This window comes from Antechinus flavipes, chromosome 6 (assembly GCF_016432865.1).
Source record: "Antechinus flavipes isolate AdamAnt ecotype Samford, QLD, Australia chromosome 6, AdamAnt_v2, whole genome shotgun sequence".
In the NCBI taxonomy this organism is placed as follows: domain Eukaryota; kingdom Metazoa; phylum Chordata; class Mammalia; order Dasyuromorphia; family Dasyuridae; genus Antechinus; species Antechinus flavipes.
This window is the reverse complement of record NC_067403.1, coordinates 159,967,671-159,988,333: the sequence shown is the minus strand read 5'-3', so window position 1 is coordinate 159,988,333 and position 20,663 is coordinate 159,967,671. Positions and strand designations below refer to the sequence as shown.

Below are 20,663 nucleotides of genomic sequence, written 5' to 3'. Positions count from 1 at the left end.
CCTTTGATTGTAAAAATGTTTTCCCAGTTTATTGTTTCCCTTCTAATCTTGTTTGCATTTGTTTTGTTTGTACAAAAACTTTTCAATTTGATTTAATCAAAATTTTCTATATTGTGGTCAATAGTGATCTCTAGTTCTTCTTTGGTCATAAATTCCTCCCTCTTCCACAGGTCTGACAGGTAAACTATCCTATGCTCTTCCAATTTATTTATAATCTCATTCTTTATGCCTAGGTCATGAACCCATTTTGACCTTATCTTGGTGTACAGTGTTAAGTGTGGGTCAATGCCTAGTTTCTGCCATACTGATTTCCAATTTTCCCAGCAATTTTTGTCAAATAATGCCTTTGAACCTAACTTACTCCATTGATCAACTAGTCTATTTCTTAGCCAATACCAGATGGTTTTAGTAACTGCTGCTTTATAATATAATTTTAGATCTGGTACAGCTAGGCCACCTTCATTTGATTTTTTTTTTCATTAATTCCCTTGAAATTCTTGACCTTTTGTTTTTCCATATGAACTTTGTTGTTATTTTTTCTAATTCATCAAAGTAGTTTTTTGGGAGTCTGATTGGTATAGCGCTAAATAAGTAGATTAATTTAGGTAGTATTGTCATCTTTATTATATTTGCTCGCCCAATCCAAGAGCATTTAATATTTTTCCAGTTGGTTAGATCAGACTTAATTTGTGTGGAAAGTGTTTTGTAGTTTTGCTCATAAAGTTTCTGATTTTCCCTTGGCAGATAGATTCCTAAATATTTTATACAATCAGTAGTTACTTTAAATGGAATTTCTTTTTGTATCTCTACCTGTTGGGTTTTGTTAGTGATATATAAGAATGCTGATGACTTATGTGGGTTTATTTTATATCCTGCAACTTTGCTGAAGGTGTAGATTGTTTCTAATAACTTTTTGGTAGAATCTCTGGGGTTTTCTAAGTATACCATCATATCATCAGCAAAGAGTGATAATTTGGTTTCCTCATTGCCTATTCTTATTCCTTTAATCTCTTTCTCAACTCTTATTGCCAAAGCTAGCATTTCTAATACAATATTAAATAGTAACGGTGATAGTGGGCAACCTTGTTTTACTCCTGATCTTATTGGGAATGGTTGCAGTTTGTCCCCGTTACATATAATGCTTACTGCTGGTTTTAAATAGATGCTACTGATTATTTTAAGGAAAAGTCCATTTATTCCTATACTCTCAAGAGTTTTTAATAGGAATGGATGTTGGATTTTATCAAATGCTTTTTCTGCATCTATTGAGATGATCATATGGTTTTTGTTAATTTGATTATTAATATGGCCAATTATATTGATAGTTTTCCTAATATTGAACCAGCCCTGCATTCCTGTTATAAATCCTACTTGATCATGATGTATTATCCTGGGGATGATTTTCTGTAGTCTTTTTGCTAATATCTTATTTAAGATTTTAGCATCAATATTCATTAGGGAGATTGGTCTATAATTTTCTTTCTCTGTTTTCAACCTACCTGGTTTAGGTATCAGTACCATGTCTGTGTCATAAAATGAGTTTGGTAGGACTCCTTCATTCCCTATTTTTTCAAATAGTTTATAAAGCATTGGGGCTAATTGTTCTTTGAATGTTTGGTAGAATTCACATGTAAATCCATCTGGTCCTGGGGATTTTTTTTTAGGGAGTTGATTAATAGCTTGTTCTATTTCTTTTTCTGAAATGGGACTATTGAAGCAATTTACTTCCTCCTCTGATAATCTGGGAAGCCTATATTTTTGGAAGTAGTCATCCATTTCACTTAGGTTATCAAATTTATTGGCATAAAGTTGGGCAAAGTAACCCCTTATTATTTCTTTAATTTCCTCTTCATCAGTGGTAAGTTCTCCTTTTTCATTTTTAAGACTGCCAATTTGATTTCCCTCTCTCCTTTTTCTAATCAGATTTACCAAAGGTTTATCAATTTTATTGGTTTTTTCATAAAACCAACTCTTAGTTTTATTTATTAGTTCAATAGTTTTTTTACTTTCTATATTATTAATTTCTCCTTTTAATTTTAGAATTTCAAGTTTAGTAATTGATTGGGGGTTTTTAATTCGGTCTTTTTCTAACTTTTTAAGTTCCAGGCCCAATTCATTGATCTTCTTTTTTTCTATTTTATTCAAGTAAGCCTCTAAGGATATAAAATTTCCCCTTATTACTGCTTTGGCTGCATCCCATAAATTTTGATATGATGTCTCATTGTTGTCATTATCTTGAGTGAAATTATTAATTGTGTCTATAATTTGCTATTTCACCCAATCATTCTTTAAGATGAGATTATTTAGTTTCCAATTACTTTTTGGTCTATTTACACCTAACTTTTTGTTAAATGTAGTTTTTATTGCGTTGTGATCTGAAAAAAAAGCATTTACTATTTCTGCCTTCCTGCATTTAATTTTGAGGTCTTTATGTCCTAATATACGGTCAATTTTTGTGTAGGTTCCATGAAGTGCTGAGAAGAAAGTGTACTCCTTTCTGTCACCATTCAGTTTTCTCCAGAGATCTATCATAGCTAATTTTTCTAATATTCTATTTACCTCTTTAATTTCTTTCTTATTTGTTTTGTGATTTGATTTATCTAAATCTGAGAGTGCAAGATTGAGATCTCCCACTATTATAGTTTTGCTGTCTATTTCTTCTCGCAACTCTCTTAGCTTCTCTTTAAGGAAGTTAGATGCAATACCACTTGGTGCATATATGTTTAATACTGATATTGCTTCATTCTCTATAGTACCCTTATATAGTTTCCTTCCTTATCTCTTTTAATTAGATCGATCTTTGCTTTTGCTTGATCTGAGATAAGGCTGGCTACCCCTGCTTTTTTTACTTCACCTGAAGCATAATAGATTCTGCTCCAGCCTTTTACCTTTAGTCTATATGTATCTCCCTGTTTTAAATGTGTTTCCTGTAAACAACAGATTGTAGGGTTCTGATTTTTGATCCAGTCTGCTATCCGCCTCCTCTTTATGGGACAGCTCATCCCATTCACATTTGCGGTTAAAATAACCAATTCTGCATTTCCTGCCATCCTAATATCCCCAGATTATACTTTTCTTTTTCTTGCCCTCCTTCCCTTCTTCCCTATTGATCCCACTAACGTCGCACAGCTCTCCCTCTTTAGTATCCCTCCCTCCTCCCTTGGAATCCCTTCCCCTTTCTTGTACCCTTCCCTTATTACTCTTTTTCCTTCTCCCTTTTCCTCTCCCACTTTTTAATGAAGTGAGAGAAGAATCTGTGTAAAACAAATATGTCAATTGTTTCCTTTTTGAGCCAACTCTGATGAGAGTAGGATTCACACAATGTTCTTCCCCCTCTCTAAGTTCCCTCATATATGATAGGTTTCCTCTGCCTCATTGTCACATGTAGTTTCCCTCTTTTTATCTCCCTTATTCCCTTTTTCTGGCACTATCCCCTTTCCATTTCTACTTCCCTTTTTTATGTTATATCGGTAAAATCAAATTATACATATGATTTTTATGTATATTCACAACAGAAATACAGTTCTCAAGAGTTCCTTTTACCTTTTTCTACTTCTCTTGATTCCTGTTGTTGAAGATCAAATTTTTTGTTTAAGTCTGGTTTTTTCCTTAGAAACAGATGGAATTCCTCTATTTCATTAAATATCCATCTTCTTCCGTGGAAAAAAATACTCAGCTTAGCTGGATAGTTTATTCTTGGCTGCATTCCAAGTTCTTTTGCCTTTCGGAATATCTGATTCCAGGCCCTTCGATCCTTTAATGTTGAGGCAGCCAGATCTTGCGTGACCCTTATTGTGGCATCTCGGTATTTGAACTGTTTTTTCCTGGCTGCTTCTAAAATTTTTTCTTTAGTCTGGAAATTCTGAAGTTTGGCCACAATATTCCTTGGAGTCTTTATTTTAGGGTCTTTTTCAGAAGGTGTTCGATGAATTCTTTCAACGCCTATTTTCCCTTCTGGTTCTATTACTTCTGGGCAGTTCTCTTCGATGATTTCCTGTAAAATAGTATCTAAGCTCTTTTTTTCATCATAATTTTCGGGTAGTCCGATGATCCTCAGGTTATCTCTCCTAGATCTATTTTCCAGATCTGTTGTTTTTCCCAGTAAATATTTGACATTTTTTTCCAATCTTTCATTTTTTTTGGTTTTGCTTGACTGATTCTTGATGTCTCAATGAATCAGTCATTTCTATTTGTTCAGTTCTAATTTTTAGTGAGTTATTTTCTTCATTAGCTTTTTTTACCTTTTTGTATATGTCCAATTGAGTTGTTTTGCTCTATGGAATTTTTTCCATTTCACTAATTTTTTTTTTTTTAGTGAGTCATTTTCTTTTTCCAATTCGCAAACTCTGTTTTTTACCTTTTCCAATTCACATTTCAGGAAGTTGTTTTCTTTTTCCACTTTATCAAATTTTTCTTTTAATGAGTTATGTGCCTTTTCTGTACTCTTTTGCATAGCTTCTCTTTCCTTTCCCCATTTTTCTTCTAGCTCTCTTTTAAGGTTTTGAATAGTCTCTTCTGGGAGAGCCTTTTGTATTGGAGACCAACAATTGTCTGGAGACTGTCTGCTATTAGTCTCTTCAGAGTTGAAAAGCTGTTCTCTTTCTGGGTAGAAACTATCAATCGTTCTTTTGATTTTTTTACTCATTTTGTTAAAGCCTGTAAGGTCTGCCTTCAGAGCCAGGAGGTTACCAGCTTCCTCTGCAGAGTAGTGAAAGGTATATGGACGGGCTAGCTGTCCTGCCGACGGCTACAAAAAGCAGCAAAGTACTGGAGTGCTCTGGGAAAGAGTTCCCCACCAGAAAGTAACTCAGGCCTGCAGGGCCGGGCTGGGAAAGTGCCTTTCAAAGAACCTCAGCTGTGTGAGATAATGACTGCCCTGGGGCTAGACGCTGAGCAGTGAGAGTTTCACTTCCCAAGCCAAACCCTGCCCTGGGGCTGTGGGTATTAGCAGCTGAGCAATGAATGGATTTGCAGGGACAGGCTGTGCCCCCCTGCCGTGCAGAGTAGTAACTGCCCCCACAAAAGCCTCGAATGCCGGATGTGGCCACAGGCCTGCGGTAAAATCTGCCTGAGTCACTTCCGGGTTTGAGGGGTTACAGCCAGATCTCGTTAGGTTCTGGTGTTTTTTAGAGGACCCTCTGTTTTAGGCTTTAACTTCTCTGCCAGTTTACTGCTTTGTAATCAAGGCAGAGCAGTTAGCCTATAGCAGAGTGGTCCCTATAACTTCTCTAGCCACAGAGATCATCCCCAGCCCTGGTCTGCTCAGGACGCTAGCCTCTCACTGCCTGTGCTAGTCTGTTCCTGGCCCCTCAGGACAAACCTTTCCTGGCGAGCTTCCGGATCGGCTGGTAAGTTGTAGTGCTTCTTATCTTCATGAATTTAAGCAGTGAAGAGTTATTTTTGAGGCTGGATTAAATATTTGGTTATGAGGGTAATGAGAGGAGCTTAGAGAGTCGTGTGTGCCTGCTCCACCATCTTGGCTCCACCCCGGAAGTCCGAAAGGATTTTTATACAGCATTGAACAAACAGTACAGGATTGAGCCTCCAGAATGATCATTTTTATCAGATATGATGGTAAAAATTCATATCAAAGTAGACAGTTGATACAGGATAATCACTATCTTCAGGTCATAATCATTAAGGGAGGGGAGGGAGTCCATTAGCAAGGTAAATTATTACAAAGAACAAGTGATGTTGTGGTTTGGGGGAAGAGACCCTGAGATCCAGATTTAGACTTACCAGTTATTACAATTCAAGGCTTATGCAGAAATATTAAACAGAGTACCATCAAAGGAAAAGAACATCAGATGATACAATTTTTCTGACTTCATAGAATTATTTACATTCTTGTTATTAACAAGGTTTGATCAAGTCCAAGTTTAAAATAACTTTTTGTATTCTTGAGGCCATATACATTCTCTTCAAAGAAAAATTAATTCAATTAACTTTTTCTAGGTGACTCACAGTAGATAGAAGGTTGAACATGGAGTCAAGAAGACTTATTTTCATGGGTTCAAATCTGGCCTCAAACAACGTACTAGCTGTGTGACCCTGAGTGAATCACTTAAACACATTTTCTTTAGTTCTAATTGAAATGGATGAATATTTACAAAAATATAAATTGCATATATGAACAGAAGATAATGAAATAACCCCATTTTAGAAAAAGAAATTGAACAAGCCATCCATGAACTCCTGAGAATAAATCCCCAGGGCCAGATCGATTTCCCAGTGAATTTGACCAAACATTTCTTTTATTTAATGTTATTATATATACATATATATATTTAATAGCTTTTTATTTACAAGACATATGCATGGATAATTTTTCAGCATTGACTCTTGCAAAACCCTCTTTTTCAACTTTTCCCCTCCTTCTCCTCACCCCCTCCCCTAGATAGCAGGTAGTCCCATACATGTTAAATGTGTTTTTTAAAGTAAATGTTAAATACTATATATATATGTATGTGTGTATATATATATGTATGTGTGTATATATATATATATATATATATATATATATATATATATATATATATACACACATATACATACAATTATTTTGCTGCACAAGAAAAAATCTGACTTAGACATAAGGTAAGAATAACCTGAGAAGGAAATCAAAAATGCAAGTGGACAAAAACAGAGAGAGTGGAAATGCTATGTTGTGGTTCATATTCATTTCCCATAGTTCTTTTGCTGGGTGTAGCTGGTTCTCTTCATTGTTGAATAAATGGAACTGATTTGGTTCATCTCATTATTGAAGAGAGCTATGTCCATCAGAATTGATCATCATAATAGTATTGTTGTTGAAGTATATAATGATTTCCTGGTCCTGCTCATTTCACTCAGCATCAGTTCATGTAAGTCTCTCCAGGCCTTTCTGAAATCATCCTGCTGTCAAATCAAACATTTCAAGAACAATTCCTATACTATATAAACTATCTGGGAAAAGAAATTCCTTTTATAACACTTAATATGGTGCTGAAATCGAAATCAGGAAGAGCCAAAACAAAGAAAATTATAGAACAATTTCTCTAATAAATATTGATGCAAAAATATGTTAGCAAAGAGATTATAGCAATTTATCACCAGGATAATATGTTAAATGAGATTTATACCAGTAATACAGGGGTGGATATCAATATCAGGAAAATTATCAGCATAATCAACCATGTCAATAATAAAACTAAACAAAAAAATCAAATGATTATTTTAATAGATGCAGAAAAATGTTTTGACGAAATACAACACCCATTCCTATTAAAAAATATAAATATAGAACATAGTAATTTAACAGAGTTTTCCTTAAAGTGATAAGCAGCATCTATCTAAAACCATTAGCAAACATTATATGTAATTGGAGATAAGCTAGAAGCATTCTCAATTAAATTAAAGGTGATCACAACAAGGAGACCATTATCACTACTATTATTCAGTATTATACTAGAAATATGAGCATTAGCAGTAAGAAAAGAAAAAGAAATAGAAGGAATTATAGTAGGCAATGAGGAAATAAAACTATCACTCTTTGCAGATGATATGATGGTAAACTTAGACTTCTAGAGACTCAACCAAAAAACTATTTGAAACATCAACTTTAAACTTGAGGGATATAAAATAAACCCATATAAATCTTTTATCATTTCTATATATTTCCAACAAAGTCCAGCATCCAGCATTTAAATTTCATTTAAAATAGTAGACAATATAAAATATTTAGACCTGTGAGGTCAAACCCAAGAACTATATAAACTCAATTACAAAACATTTTTTCACACATATCTAAACAACTGAAAAAATATCAATTGCTCATGAACAGGCCAAACTAACAAAATAAAAATGACAATTTGCCTAAATATTCAGTTCCATGTCAAACTGCCAAAAATTATGTAGCTAGAAAAAAATAATAAAATTCATCTGGAAGAATAAAAGTGAAAAAGTACATAGGAAGGGGTGTGGGAATCTAGCCATACCAAATACAAAACTATATTATAAAGTAGCAATCTTCAAAAGTAGTTGGTTCTGGCTAAGAAATAGTGTGAATCAGTGGAATGGGTTAGGTGCACAAGACACTAGACAATGACTATAGTAATCTATTATTTGGTAAAGTCATCCACTCCAGCTTCCATGATAAGAACTCACTGACAAAAATTGCTAGGAAAACTAGAAAATATGTCAGAAACTAGACATAGACTAACATCTCACATCCTATAGCAAGATAAGGTCAAAATGGGTTCATGATTTATACATAAAGGGTGATAACTTGTAAACTAGGAGAGCAAGGGATAGTTTATTGTCAGATCTTTGGAGAAGAGAGGAATTTATGATCATACATGAAGTAGAGAATGTTATGAAATGCAAAATGGATAATTTTAATTATAACGAATTAAAACAAAGCCAATGCAACTAAAATTAAAAGCGAAGCAGAAATCTGGGAAAATTTATATAGCCAACGTTTCTGATAAAAGTCTCATTTCTAAAATATATGAAAAACTTGAGTCAAATTTATAAGAATGCAGGTCATTCCTAATTAGTAAATGGTCAAAGGATATGAACAGGTAGTTTTCATCTGAAAACTATTATCATATTTTTAAAAGTGATCTAAATCACGGTTGATTAGAGAAATGTAAATTAATTCTTAGGTACCACATCACATCTTTAAATTGGCTAAGATGACAGGAAAAAAATTATAAATGTGGGGGAAGTGATGTGAGAAAACAGGGACACTAAATGCATTGTTGTTGGAGTGGTAAACTGATCCAGCACTTTTGGAGAGCAATTTGGAACTAAGCCCAAAGAGAGGGCTATATAAAACTATACCTTTTGACTCAGCAATCCCATTACTGACTGTATCTTCCAAAGAGGTCATAAAAGATGTAAGGGATCCCATGTAGCAGCTTTTTGTGGTGGCAAGGCATTGGAAATTGAGTGGATGCCAACAGTTGGGCAATGGCAAATTAGTTATGATTATGTGAAAATAATGCAATATAAAATTTCTATAAGAAATGATGAGCAGGCTAAATTCAGAAAAGCCTGGAAAAACTTACATGACGATGCTGAATGAAATCTATAGACACAGGAGAACATTGTACAAAGTAACAACAAGATTGTATGATGATCAGCTAAGATAAAATTAGCTCTTCTTAGCAATTTAATAATTTAAGACAATTCCAATAGATTTGGGATGGAAAATATAATCTGCAAAGAACTATGGATACTGAATGTAGATCAAAGCATACTATTTTTCACCTTTTTTTGTTTTTCTCATGTATTTTTCTGATCCTTCTTTTACAACATAACTAACAGGGAAATGTGTTTAAATTGCTTGTACATTTGTAACATAGATTGCTTGCTGTTTTGTAAAGATGAAGGTAATGGAGGAAGAGGAGAAATTTTAGAACTCAGAATCTCAACAAAAATAAAAGTTGAAAATTATCTTTGCGTGTAATTGGAAAAAAAAGAAAAAAGAAAAAAATCTGTGTGGATATCAAAGTCCACACATATCACATATAATGGCAGGAGTTAAAGCAGAGAAGATGGTAATTCGGGGGGGGGGGGGGGGAGAGGGGAGGGGGTCAGAATAACTTTGTTCTCCCAAACTCAGCTACAGGCTGAATCTTTTCTGGAAAGTCGCCACCCCCCCTTTTCCCAAAACATTACATGGCCTCATGTTATATTCTGTTTGCTAATAGGGAAAACTAACTCTGTCCCTGGCAAAAGAACCTCCCATCTCCTTTAGAATTGGCTCCATAGTAGGACTGCGAATGGGTATTGTTCTTCCCAGGGTGGCTGTCCTGCTCGCTTTTGTGTTGTTTGTCCTTTGTTTTCTAAGAAGGTCAGTGGCATCCCTGAGGTGTTCTTTCTTGACTTGTTTGACCAGATTTCAGTGAAACAAAGCTGCCCAGAGTTGTTAGGCTCCCTCTAAAACTGAGGCACTGACTCTGAAGTTACCTCCTTTGGGTTTTCCACTCTGCCTTCATTGGCTTTCTGGTCCTTTCCTCTCCTTTCCTAGAGGAGCAAGATGGCTTCCCATTGGCCACTTTCCATAATAAGCAAGAAAACAGAGGTGGCTTCATCTGTTCTCATTCTTTTTCCAGTCTCTTTCTCTTGGATCATCAAGCTCTCTTCCTCCCCTCCCAACCATTGGCCTATCTTCTCCTTCTTAAAGGAATTGTGGCTCATGTGTTTATTACTGTTAAGGTGTTTTAACCATATAGAAGTGTGATAGGGATATGAGGACTGATTGGCATCCTGCAAGTTTTAGTTCAGAGGAAAAAACATTCCTCTTCATCCCTAGGAGTGATTTGGTGTCATCATTTTCTTTGAGCCAGAGGCACATTGCAGTCATTATCCAAAGTTTTTAAAGAGATATAGCTACTCTGCAAGAGAAACTGAAAAAAAAGGAACCTCTTGAATTAAGTTGGAAAGAATTGACCACATGGGCAAAAAGAGAAAGAAAAAACAAAACTGAGCTGCAACAGAAAAGTGAGAAAATGTGGAGGATCTTGGAACAGAAGACTCTGGCAGAAACCATGGATTTTACACACTTTTCAAAAATTGAAAAAAGTTACAAGAAAAGATCTGTCATATTGCCCTCAATTTTTTCCTCCTAATGCCAGCCCATTAATAGACACCGGAACATATTTTGTTCATTCTTTGCCCCGATGTTTGCAGTAACCTGGAGTTTTGTATCAACTATACAAAGATTAATAGTTATGTAGAAATAAATATAAATTTAAACTAGGCCAAGAGCCTTAATTGGACACATTTTCCTAACTAGGGATTCTGAACTCATGATTATGCTTCTAAATTTTCATTTAAAATGAATTCCATAAAGCAGCAAAGGAAAAGGCCATATGAAACTGAGAGGTCATTTTTTTTCTCCCCAGTTTTAGAAAAAGTTAATCAGGTTAACAGGTATTGCTATAGAAGAGAGGACAGTGACAAGTATCTGCACCAGCTGTGCCTTCTACCACAACTACTGATTCTACATGTGGAAGTGTATCCAGAATAAATGTTATGCCATTTCCATTTGCAAAGGCACATTGGAGAAATTCTCCACTTGGGAATTTTATTATTGGATACCCTAATTTTATTTATATACTAGAGAAAAATTATTAGATTCCCTCTTTTCATCTTCTTTTGTTTAAGATTGCAATTGGACTCTTTTTCTGGTGGGTTTCCTAATGAGTCATATGAGTTGTTATTTTATTGCTTGTGTTTGTGTACTTATAAAGGCTAAGATGTGTATGGATATTCCCAAACCTAAAATAATGATGCTATAAATTCGCCAGCATATTATGATAGCTCACAAATGTGAATTTTTTTTGTTGTTGTTGGTGGTGGTGGTTTTTGGTATTTTGCTTTAAAGTAGTCCTAGTCTGCTATTTTATTTGTAACATGAGACCAGATGGCTTGTTTGAGATACCTATGGATTACAAGTCTGTAGGATAGAATTTCTCTGCTGGCTTAAAAAACACGAGTAATCAACTCCAAGTGCATTTTGGGACTGCCCAGCACATGTTAGGGCTTTTTTGAATTCTGTTTCTTTTTTAGGTAATAATCTCATTTTGATGAGGATTGAGTTAAAAACCATTACTATCATCATGCTTATTGAAAATTTCTGGCTAGATATTATGGGAAACTAAGGGGAAATAATTGGACCTCCAAAAAGATTGTTACATGTATAAAAGGAATTCTTAGAGATAATTTGGTGTTCCTGTATATGAAAGGTACACCTAAAGATGTTTTGTCTGGATCAGCATTACAGAAACTTGTATGTTGAGGGTAATCAAGTAAGATTTTTTATTTGGAATAATTTAACCATTAACAGTGAGAGTATCTTCTAGTCAACCCTACATTTCTCATCCCTATAGGGAGAATTCCATGTGTCATACACACACACACACACACACACACACACACACACACACACACACATACCCCTATATTCCTATACATATATATGCCCCTCAGACTAGATGGATGCCTGAAGACTATTCAAGTAATCAATACCCTACCCTCTGGGTACTCTGGGGTGGGGAGTAATATGATAGGAAAATGTCTGTAAAAATGAAATATTGTTGTAGCCTTCCTTGTTGTATGTTTTTACTTGATTAGGGCAAAGTAAACTTCCATTTGTTGACATTTCAGTGACAAAAGTATTTCATATAGTCTCAAAATCAAACTTGAACTACTGGGTAAACAGGATTAGGCCTGCCCCTAGTATGTGCGTGCACACACACACACACACACACACAAACACCATACATACTTACAGACTTTCACATAGAGACATACCACCTGGCAGGCTGAGTCATACTGAATAAATATATAATTTTATATGAGATTTATCTTTTACACATTTACACATACTTAAATTCAGTCTATAATATGTATATTACATATGTATATATATTTAGCTGTCTAACTATAAAAAATTAAGCTTTTCTGGACCTTTCTATCTACCTCTCCTCTCCTCTTATTCCCACTCTGTGTGTATATTTCTTTTTATCTTGACCTAAAATTATGGATTGATTCAGCCGATCAAGTTTTAATGATAAAATTATACTAAAAACATTCAAATTATATTAAATTATACAATTAAACTAAAAACATTAAAAAATGATAGCCTGATCTTAATTTATTAAATTAATTGAAAATTTTTGAAGTAATTCATTGTAGATGCCAAAAATTACAAACTTTAGACTTAATAGAATAATGAATGGGAAATAATAGAAATATATATGTAAAATAATACCAAGAAATATATGGTACAATTCATTGAGAAAAACACAATTATATTTTCATTGATTCAGTATATGACTTTACTGGAATCATAGAATTTCAGAGTTGAAAGGGACCATGGTTCAAATCACCTTTGATTGGAAGAACCTTTGCGATCAATGTCCTCCAATCTTTCCATGGAGACCATGGAGAAAGTAGCACATTCTACTTTTGAAGAGCTCTAACTCTTCCAGTGTTTTTCCTCATGCCAAGCCCAAATGTATCTCTTTGAAGCCTCTAACCAGTGGTTTGAGTTTTTCACTTTGTAGTCAACAAACAGAGCAAATTCTTCCATTTGTTATTACCCCTTTAATTTTTATATAGATGTTATTCATCCACTTTTCATCATATCATTCCCCAGTTCTCTTCAGGCTAAATTCTGTCTTCAGTTACTCTTCATAAGACATAATCTTGACATTTTTTAATAGTCCTGAATTCCATATTCCAGCTTATCATTCCTTCCTTAAAAGATCACATCTAGAATTGAATATAACATTCCAGAAGTTGTCTGCCCAGGGAAGTATAACATGGAACTATACTTTTCTTTCTTCTGGACACTCTGCTGTTCTTAATGAAGCCTAAGCTAGATTGACCTTAAAAAATTGCAGCATCTTTTGCATCTGCATTCTGTAGGGAAACTAGTGGAGCCCATAATTATTGGAATTTTAGCATTTTTTGATTGGCTATCCAACTTTGAGTTTTATAAAGAGTACCATTTGTTATGAACCAAATCTTCATTATGAATCAAATATCTCTCTCCATACTACCCAGAAAATGTATGGTAAATGTAAAATAGAAAATGAGTTCATTTTTCCTTCTGTCAAAGGGCATGCAAGACAAAAGCTGATGTAGTTTGAGATGCAAAAGAGGTGTATGTTGGAAGCCAAAATGTAATGAATATTTGCATGTTTTTCTATATGTGTTACCCTAGTTATATAGTAAGATTATTTTCAAAAAAGCAAATAAAAAACAAAGATATTACATAAGAAGTATTTTTAATTAAAGTTCCAAAATGTTTAATTGATGTTAAAAAAAAAACTAATGTTTTTAACTGATAGTTACTGAAGGAATTTCACAAAAATATGTTGTTAGAACTGCAAATTGTGAAGAGAAATCTGAAATCAAGGTTCCAAAGTACCTGTTGCCTCAGTGATACTAAGTCTATACTATACTCCCAGAGAGTTCAAAGAAAGAGAAAAATGATCTGTTTGTATTTTTTTAATTTTAATTGTAGCAGCTTTTATGGATAGTGGTAAAGAACTAAAAATGGTTGGGGAATGGACAGATGCATTATGGCAGATGAGTATAATAGAATATATTTGTGCCAAAAGATGTAGCAAATTATTTTATTTTATTTTATTTGCACACACACACACCAAAAAAAAACAAAAAACCAAGCAGCCTTTATTGCAGTTTTATAAAACACTTTCCATTTTGGCAGTATTTTACATTTTCAGCTTTCAGACTGTTCAGGGGCTGGGAAGAAGGTTGGAAATTAAAAGGGGAAATTTCAATGGACATTTCTTTTTTTTTTTCTTTTTTTTAATTTAATTTTATTTAATAATAACTTTGTATTGACAGAATCCATGCCAGGATAATTTTTACACAGCATTATCCCTTGCAATCACTTATGTTTTGTTTTTTCCCCTCCCTCCCTCCCCCCCCCCAAGATGGCAAGCAGTCCTATATATGTTAAATATGTAGCAGTATATCCTAGATACAATACATATTTGCAGAACCGAACAGTTCTCCCGCTGCACAGGGAGAGTTGGATTCAGAAGGTAAAAATAACTCGGGAAGAAAATCAAAAATCAAATAGTTCACATTTATTTCCCAGTATTCCTTCTTTGGGTGTAGCTGTTTCTGTTCAATGGACATTTCTAAAAGAAAAATTTGCCCCCATCCCTCCCACCAAAATAAAAATCCAAATGTCTCTTAATTCCACTACTGAAGAAGAAGCCACAAGGAAAGTAGCAGGCAGAACTCTGGCAACTTCACTATCAAACATGTCAGAGGCAAAGGAACAATCAAGACGGTTTTCATTATGGTTGCTTACGCTGATCATTTCTGTAGTCATTTCTGCCTCTTATTTTGCCACCATAACCACCTCCTCGGTCTCCGTTATAACCACCACCTCAGTCTCCCCCGTAGCTGCCACCACTTCGGCCTCCATCATAGCCACCACTTCTGTCATCTCCGTCGCCACCGCCACTTCGGTCACTCCCATAGCCACCACTCTGATAGCCACCACCGCCACTCTGGTCACCATCGTAGCTGCCACCACTTCGGTCTCCTCCATAAGTACTGCCTCTCCTCAGTCTTCACTTCTGCCACCCTGCCTCTATAGCCCCTCTTGCCACCATAGCCTCTCCCTCAGAAATTTCCTCCTGAAGGACCAGAGTCCTGTGGTCTGGGTTCATTACACTGATTACAGAAATTCCTTTGGGCAAAGTTCATGTTTCCACATGATGGATTAGGACAAATCCAGTCACGACTTTTCAGGTCACCTCCTCTACCTTGAAAGCCTCCACGCCCTTTGTATCCTCCACGTGAACCTCATTGCCCACCTCCACTTCCACCCCCTTTCAGGAACTCAGGTCTTCTAGTGGCAAAAGATATTTTGATGATATTGCCATGGAATTCTTTTCCATCAAACCATCGATTGCAGCTTTAACTGAAGGAGGGTCATCAAATGACATTGTTGCCTCTCCTTTTGGCTTGCCTGTATCCTTGTCTGTATATAGATTTAATCATCGGTTTACCAGTCTTCTTATTTGTCTTAATAATTCCTATTTGCTTAAATAAGTCCTTAACTTGATCAGTTGATATCCCTTCTCCAAGTCCTTGAACAAAAATCATGTTGTTGTCTGAATTATCAGATTCTTGAGTCAATATCTGTTTTTGGTCCATAATCCCTGTGGCCACCAAAATTTTTTAAGCCACTGCAGTCACCACCACTTGATTCTGTCATAGACCTCTTCCATCCTTGTCATATCTCCCACATATCTCATATGTCATATATATGTGTCATATATTGTCATATCTCTACCTCCTCCCCTTCCTCTATTATCTTCTCCATACCTACTCATGTCACAATAGTCATCTTGTGTATGGTGACTGTAACTTTCCCTTTGTGAATAATAGGACTGCTGATTTTGATTATATGAGTCTTGCTGCTGATCATGATTTGACTGTTCATCATATGAATCTTGGTGTTGGTCATAGCCTGACTGTTAGTCATATGAATCTTGTTGACCATAGTCTGACTGGTCATATGAAGGCGCTCTTCCACCTTGGCCTCCCGATGAGTCCGCATTTTGCTGTCCCTGGTTATTATAAGACTGATGAGCTCTGCTTTTGATTTTCATAACCACCGGAGGACTGTGAATAACCTGATTGACTCTGTCCATAACTTGAGTAGCCACCATAGTTCTGTCCATAAGAGGAATTAGCCATTTGCCCATAGCCAGAATAACCTTGTGGTGCATGTCCATGGCTTTAGTTGCTTTAATTGCCATAGGAATAGCTTTGCTGATCGTCCCCAGACTGATTATAACTTCCAGAATCCAACATGACTAACGGCCGTGTCGTAGAACCCCCACAGCTCGCTGAAGACAATGAGGAAGAGGGAGAAAGGGGTGCATAGCTAGAGGCAGACTTTAGCAAATAATTTTAGAGAAACCTGAGAGATTTGTATAAATGAAAGAAGTATGAAGATAATAGTACAAGGAGAATGATTTATACAATAACAACTTTATTTAAAAAAAAAAAAAACTTGGAAAGTTTTAGGAACTTTTGACCAGTACAATGCCCACCACCTATTCCAGATATACATTTTTGTATATAGTTCAAATGAAATCTGTTTTTACTTAACTTTGCATATTTGTTACATTTCCCCCCTAACTTGAGGGTAGGATGATAAGGCTGGATTGTTTAAAATAAATAAATAAATAGAGTCATTAAAAAAAGTTGCTTTTTTTTTTTAATATGAAAGAAAACAACAGAAGAAAGGCCAGAAAGAATCATAGACAAGTAGGGCAGCCTTGAAAGTTATATGTTAAATTTATTCTTGTTGTTCATTCATTCAGTCATGTCTGACTCTTTGTGATGCCATGGATCAGAGCATGCCAGGCTCTTCTATCCTCCACCATCTCCCAAAATGTATTGAAATTCATGTTTTCTTGGCACTATCCATCCATCACATCCTCTACTATCCCCTATTTTTTGCCTTCAATCTTTCACAACATCAAGGTAATTTCTAATCAATTCTAATAAAATTACTATTTTTTCATTATGTGGCCAAATTATTTCTACTTCAGCTTCAGTATTTGATCTTTAAGTATTGACTGATTATACTTCCTTGCTATCCAAGGGATTCTCAAAAGTCTTTTCTAGCCCCACAATTTGAAAACATTGATTCTGAAGCATTTAGCTTTCCTTTTAGTCTGTCTCACAGCCATATAATGTTATTGGGAAAACCATAACTTTGATTGTATAGACTTGAATTTGAATTTATTCATTTTTTTTAAAAAGTAAATCATATTTAACAGAAACCTATAGTTTCATGTGCAATATTGTTTTTTTCTGTTTCTTTATATCTGGTGTGTGTGTGTTCAATTGTTTGTAGTCATGTATGGCTCTTCATGATCTCATTTGGGTTTTTCTTGGCAAAGTTATTAAAGAATATGTCATTTCCTTCTCCAGCTCATTTTACAGATAAGCAACTGAGGCAAATAGGGTTGAATGACTTGCCCAAGTAAATTTATGAGACTGGGTTTGAGCTGTCCATCCTTTATACATAAATGCCACTTATTTGGTGTTTATTAAATTCAGAATAACAATAAATAAATGTTGAAACTAATATTAGCTGGTTAGTTAATGGAATAGTTAAAAGAATGCTGGACTTGAAGATTGAGACCAGGATTTATAATCTACCTCAGTTTCCTCATGTGTAAAATGAGTATCTAGTGATTATTAAAGCCTAATATCCTAGAGGCAGGTGACTTCATCTCCTCCTCAGGGATCTAAGGGTAACCTGAGGCATCAAGACTGTATTCCTTCTTTAATGCAATTAACTTGAGTTCACACTGTTTGCATCCCCTTATCTCCTTCCCACATACACAGACACTATGATATAAATGATTGGGATCCTATTTCTATTTAACCATTTAACATTATCAGCTTTTAAGACTGGGATATTTACTCTGAATACATTGTAATAACGAAAGCATAAACATTTCACATCTTCACCTTGAATGCATTGTTTCTTCTATTCCACCTTAGTCTCTAAGCTTACTTTTAATTAACACTATTTCTACTTTGTGTTGGACCCTCCCAGTTTATATCTTCTTTATGAACCAGAGTCTAGGATGTGAATTAACTCCCCTTAGTCCCACAAGACCAATTGGTGTTGTGGAAACATGAGGGTTCTTTGCAAGCAAAGAACTTGTGATACCAATTTTTTAGTACAGGTTAACATTGTCCCCGGTGGATTTATCTGACTGTCAACTATAAGTCTATTGAGAAGGAGATGTATAAAAGTGGTTTTTGAAACTTGGGGGGCGGGGCAGAAGGAGATGGGATATTTGTTTTATTTTCAGAACTTTTTGAAATGCCATGAGAACTACTTTTCTCTAAGTGTATTTGAATTATATTAGTAAAAGTACTTTTTCTTTGGATACAAACTTTGGAACAAAAACTCATTATTTGACAAAAACTGATGAGAAACTGGGAAATGGTATGGCAGAAACTATATTAAAGACCAATAACACATACCATATACCATATACTCAAAAGAGGTAGATGGCTTACATAAAAAGGTGTTATAATAAGCAAATTATGAGAGTATGGAAGAGTTTACCTGAGCTCTATGGATAAGGGAAGAATTTAGGACAAGACAAGATAGAGCATTAAGAAAATAGTTTTGATCGTGCAAAATTTAGAAGGTTTTGTGCAAACAAAACTAGTGTAACCAAAACTAAAAGAAAAGTGGAAAATTTATTGCCAAGTATCTATGATAAAATTCCCATTTCCCAAATATATGGAGAACTGAGTCAAATTTACAAGAATACAAGTCATTCCCCAGTTGACAGATGGTCAAAGGATGTGAACAGACAATTTTCAGCAAAGAAATCAAAGCTATCTAATCATAGACAAAATTCTCTAAATCATTATTAATTACAGAGAAATGCAAATTAAAACTTAACTTTGAAATACCATCTCATATCTTATCAGATTAGTTACTATGTCAAAAAGTAAAAATGATAAATGTTGGAGAACATGTGGGAAAACTCTGATATTAATTCATTGGTGGAATTGTGAACTGCTCTGGAGGGCAAATTGAAACTGTGCCCAAAGGCCTCTAAAGCTGTGCATATATGCTTTATCCCAGAATACCACTGCTGGTCTGTTTCCCAAAAAGACTGCTGGTGGATTTTTATTTTTTAAGGGAAAAGAACATATTTATACAAAAATATTTATAGCAAAAAATAAAAAAAAATATTTATAACAGCTCTTTTTATGGTAGCTAACAATTGGGAATTGAGGGGATATTCATGAATTGGGTAATGACTTAAAAAGTTGTGGTATATATGATTGTGATGAGATATTAGTGTGCTATAAGAAATGACAAGTGGGATGATTTAGAAAATCAGGAAAGACTTAAATAAACTGAGGCTGAGAGAAGTAAGCAGAACCAGGAGAACTCATACACAATAACAACCATATCATAACAACCATATCAATGAAGAATGTGAATGACTTAACTATTGTCACAATACAATGATGCAAGATAATCCTGAAGGACTCATGATGAAAAATGTTACCTGCTTCCAGAGAAAGAACTGATGTTGTCTGAATACAGACTGAAGCAGATTATCTATCTTCCTTCTTTTCTACCCTTCTTTAATCTTCTCTTCACATTTTTTGCCCTTCTCTTCCTTCCCTGCATTCTTTCTTTTTTTCTTTCTTCAAATCTTTTTGCATTATATTGGGATGGTCTTTAAATGGAAAAAAACAGGAATGTGTATTTAATTCTGTAGGTAATAAGGAATCACTGAAAGGCCTTGAGGAGAGTAGTGCCATGTAGCAATATCAGCAACTAGTGATATAGAAGATTATGATGTAGGCTGGACTAAGAAGCAGAATTAAAAGAAATAAACTCTTAATTGGAAATTTTCTAATGATCCAAAGTGATTTGGATATATACTTTGTGAAGGAGGACAATATACAATGAAGGTAGTTAATTCATTAAATCAACAAGTGCTTACTGTGTATCCTATACTGCTAAGTACCAGGGATACAAATAAAAGGTCACTCACTTCCAGGAACTCACATTTAATTTAATAGGCTAAAAATGTGTGAAGAATTATACATTCAAGATATGTACAATGGAAATATATCAAAAAGAAGGCACCAGCTATATGTGATAGTGGGAAAGGTTTTTGAATAAGATGCGTTTAGGACTTAGTGTATGCACTCAATGAAAAATTTTCTCTACCATTGTAATTCAGAGAGATCTCAGATATATATAGATATATAGATAAGATAAATCAGATGATATGTTTCAAAGAGAAAGCATAGTGACTAGAGAGCTGGCCATGGAGTCAGGAAGATCTGGGATTAAGTATTACTTTTGATACATCTTGGCTATGTACCCTGGACAGGTTAAAACATCTTGCCTTCAACAGCTTCCAAGGCTTTTAAGTTGCAAAGTCAGTCTAATCTACCCAGGTAGAAGCACTTTTCTTACTGGAATTTCCCTGTACCTCTGAAATATCAAATCTGAGCAGAAAAAAAATCAGTATTTTAAATTATTCTTGTTTTTGTTTTGAGGCATTGGAGTTAAGTGGCTTGCCCATAGTCATACAGCTAAT

General features: G+C 34.8%; 1 protein-coding gene and 1 pseudogene across 1 annotated transcript in view; one reads left to right on the top strand and one right to left on the bottom strand.

Annotated features, from left to right (window-relative positions):
* Positions 1 to 20,663, top strand: part of CFAP299 (cilia and flagella associated protein 299) — a 495,839-nt gene that overhangs the window by 312,952 nt on the left and 162,224 nt on the right. The window lies entirely within an intron of this gene.
* On the bottom strand, positions 14,508 to 16,799 carry LOC127540898 (TATA-binding protein-associated factor 2N-like; annotated as a pseudogene).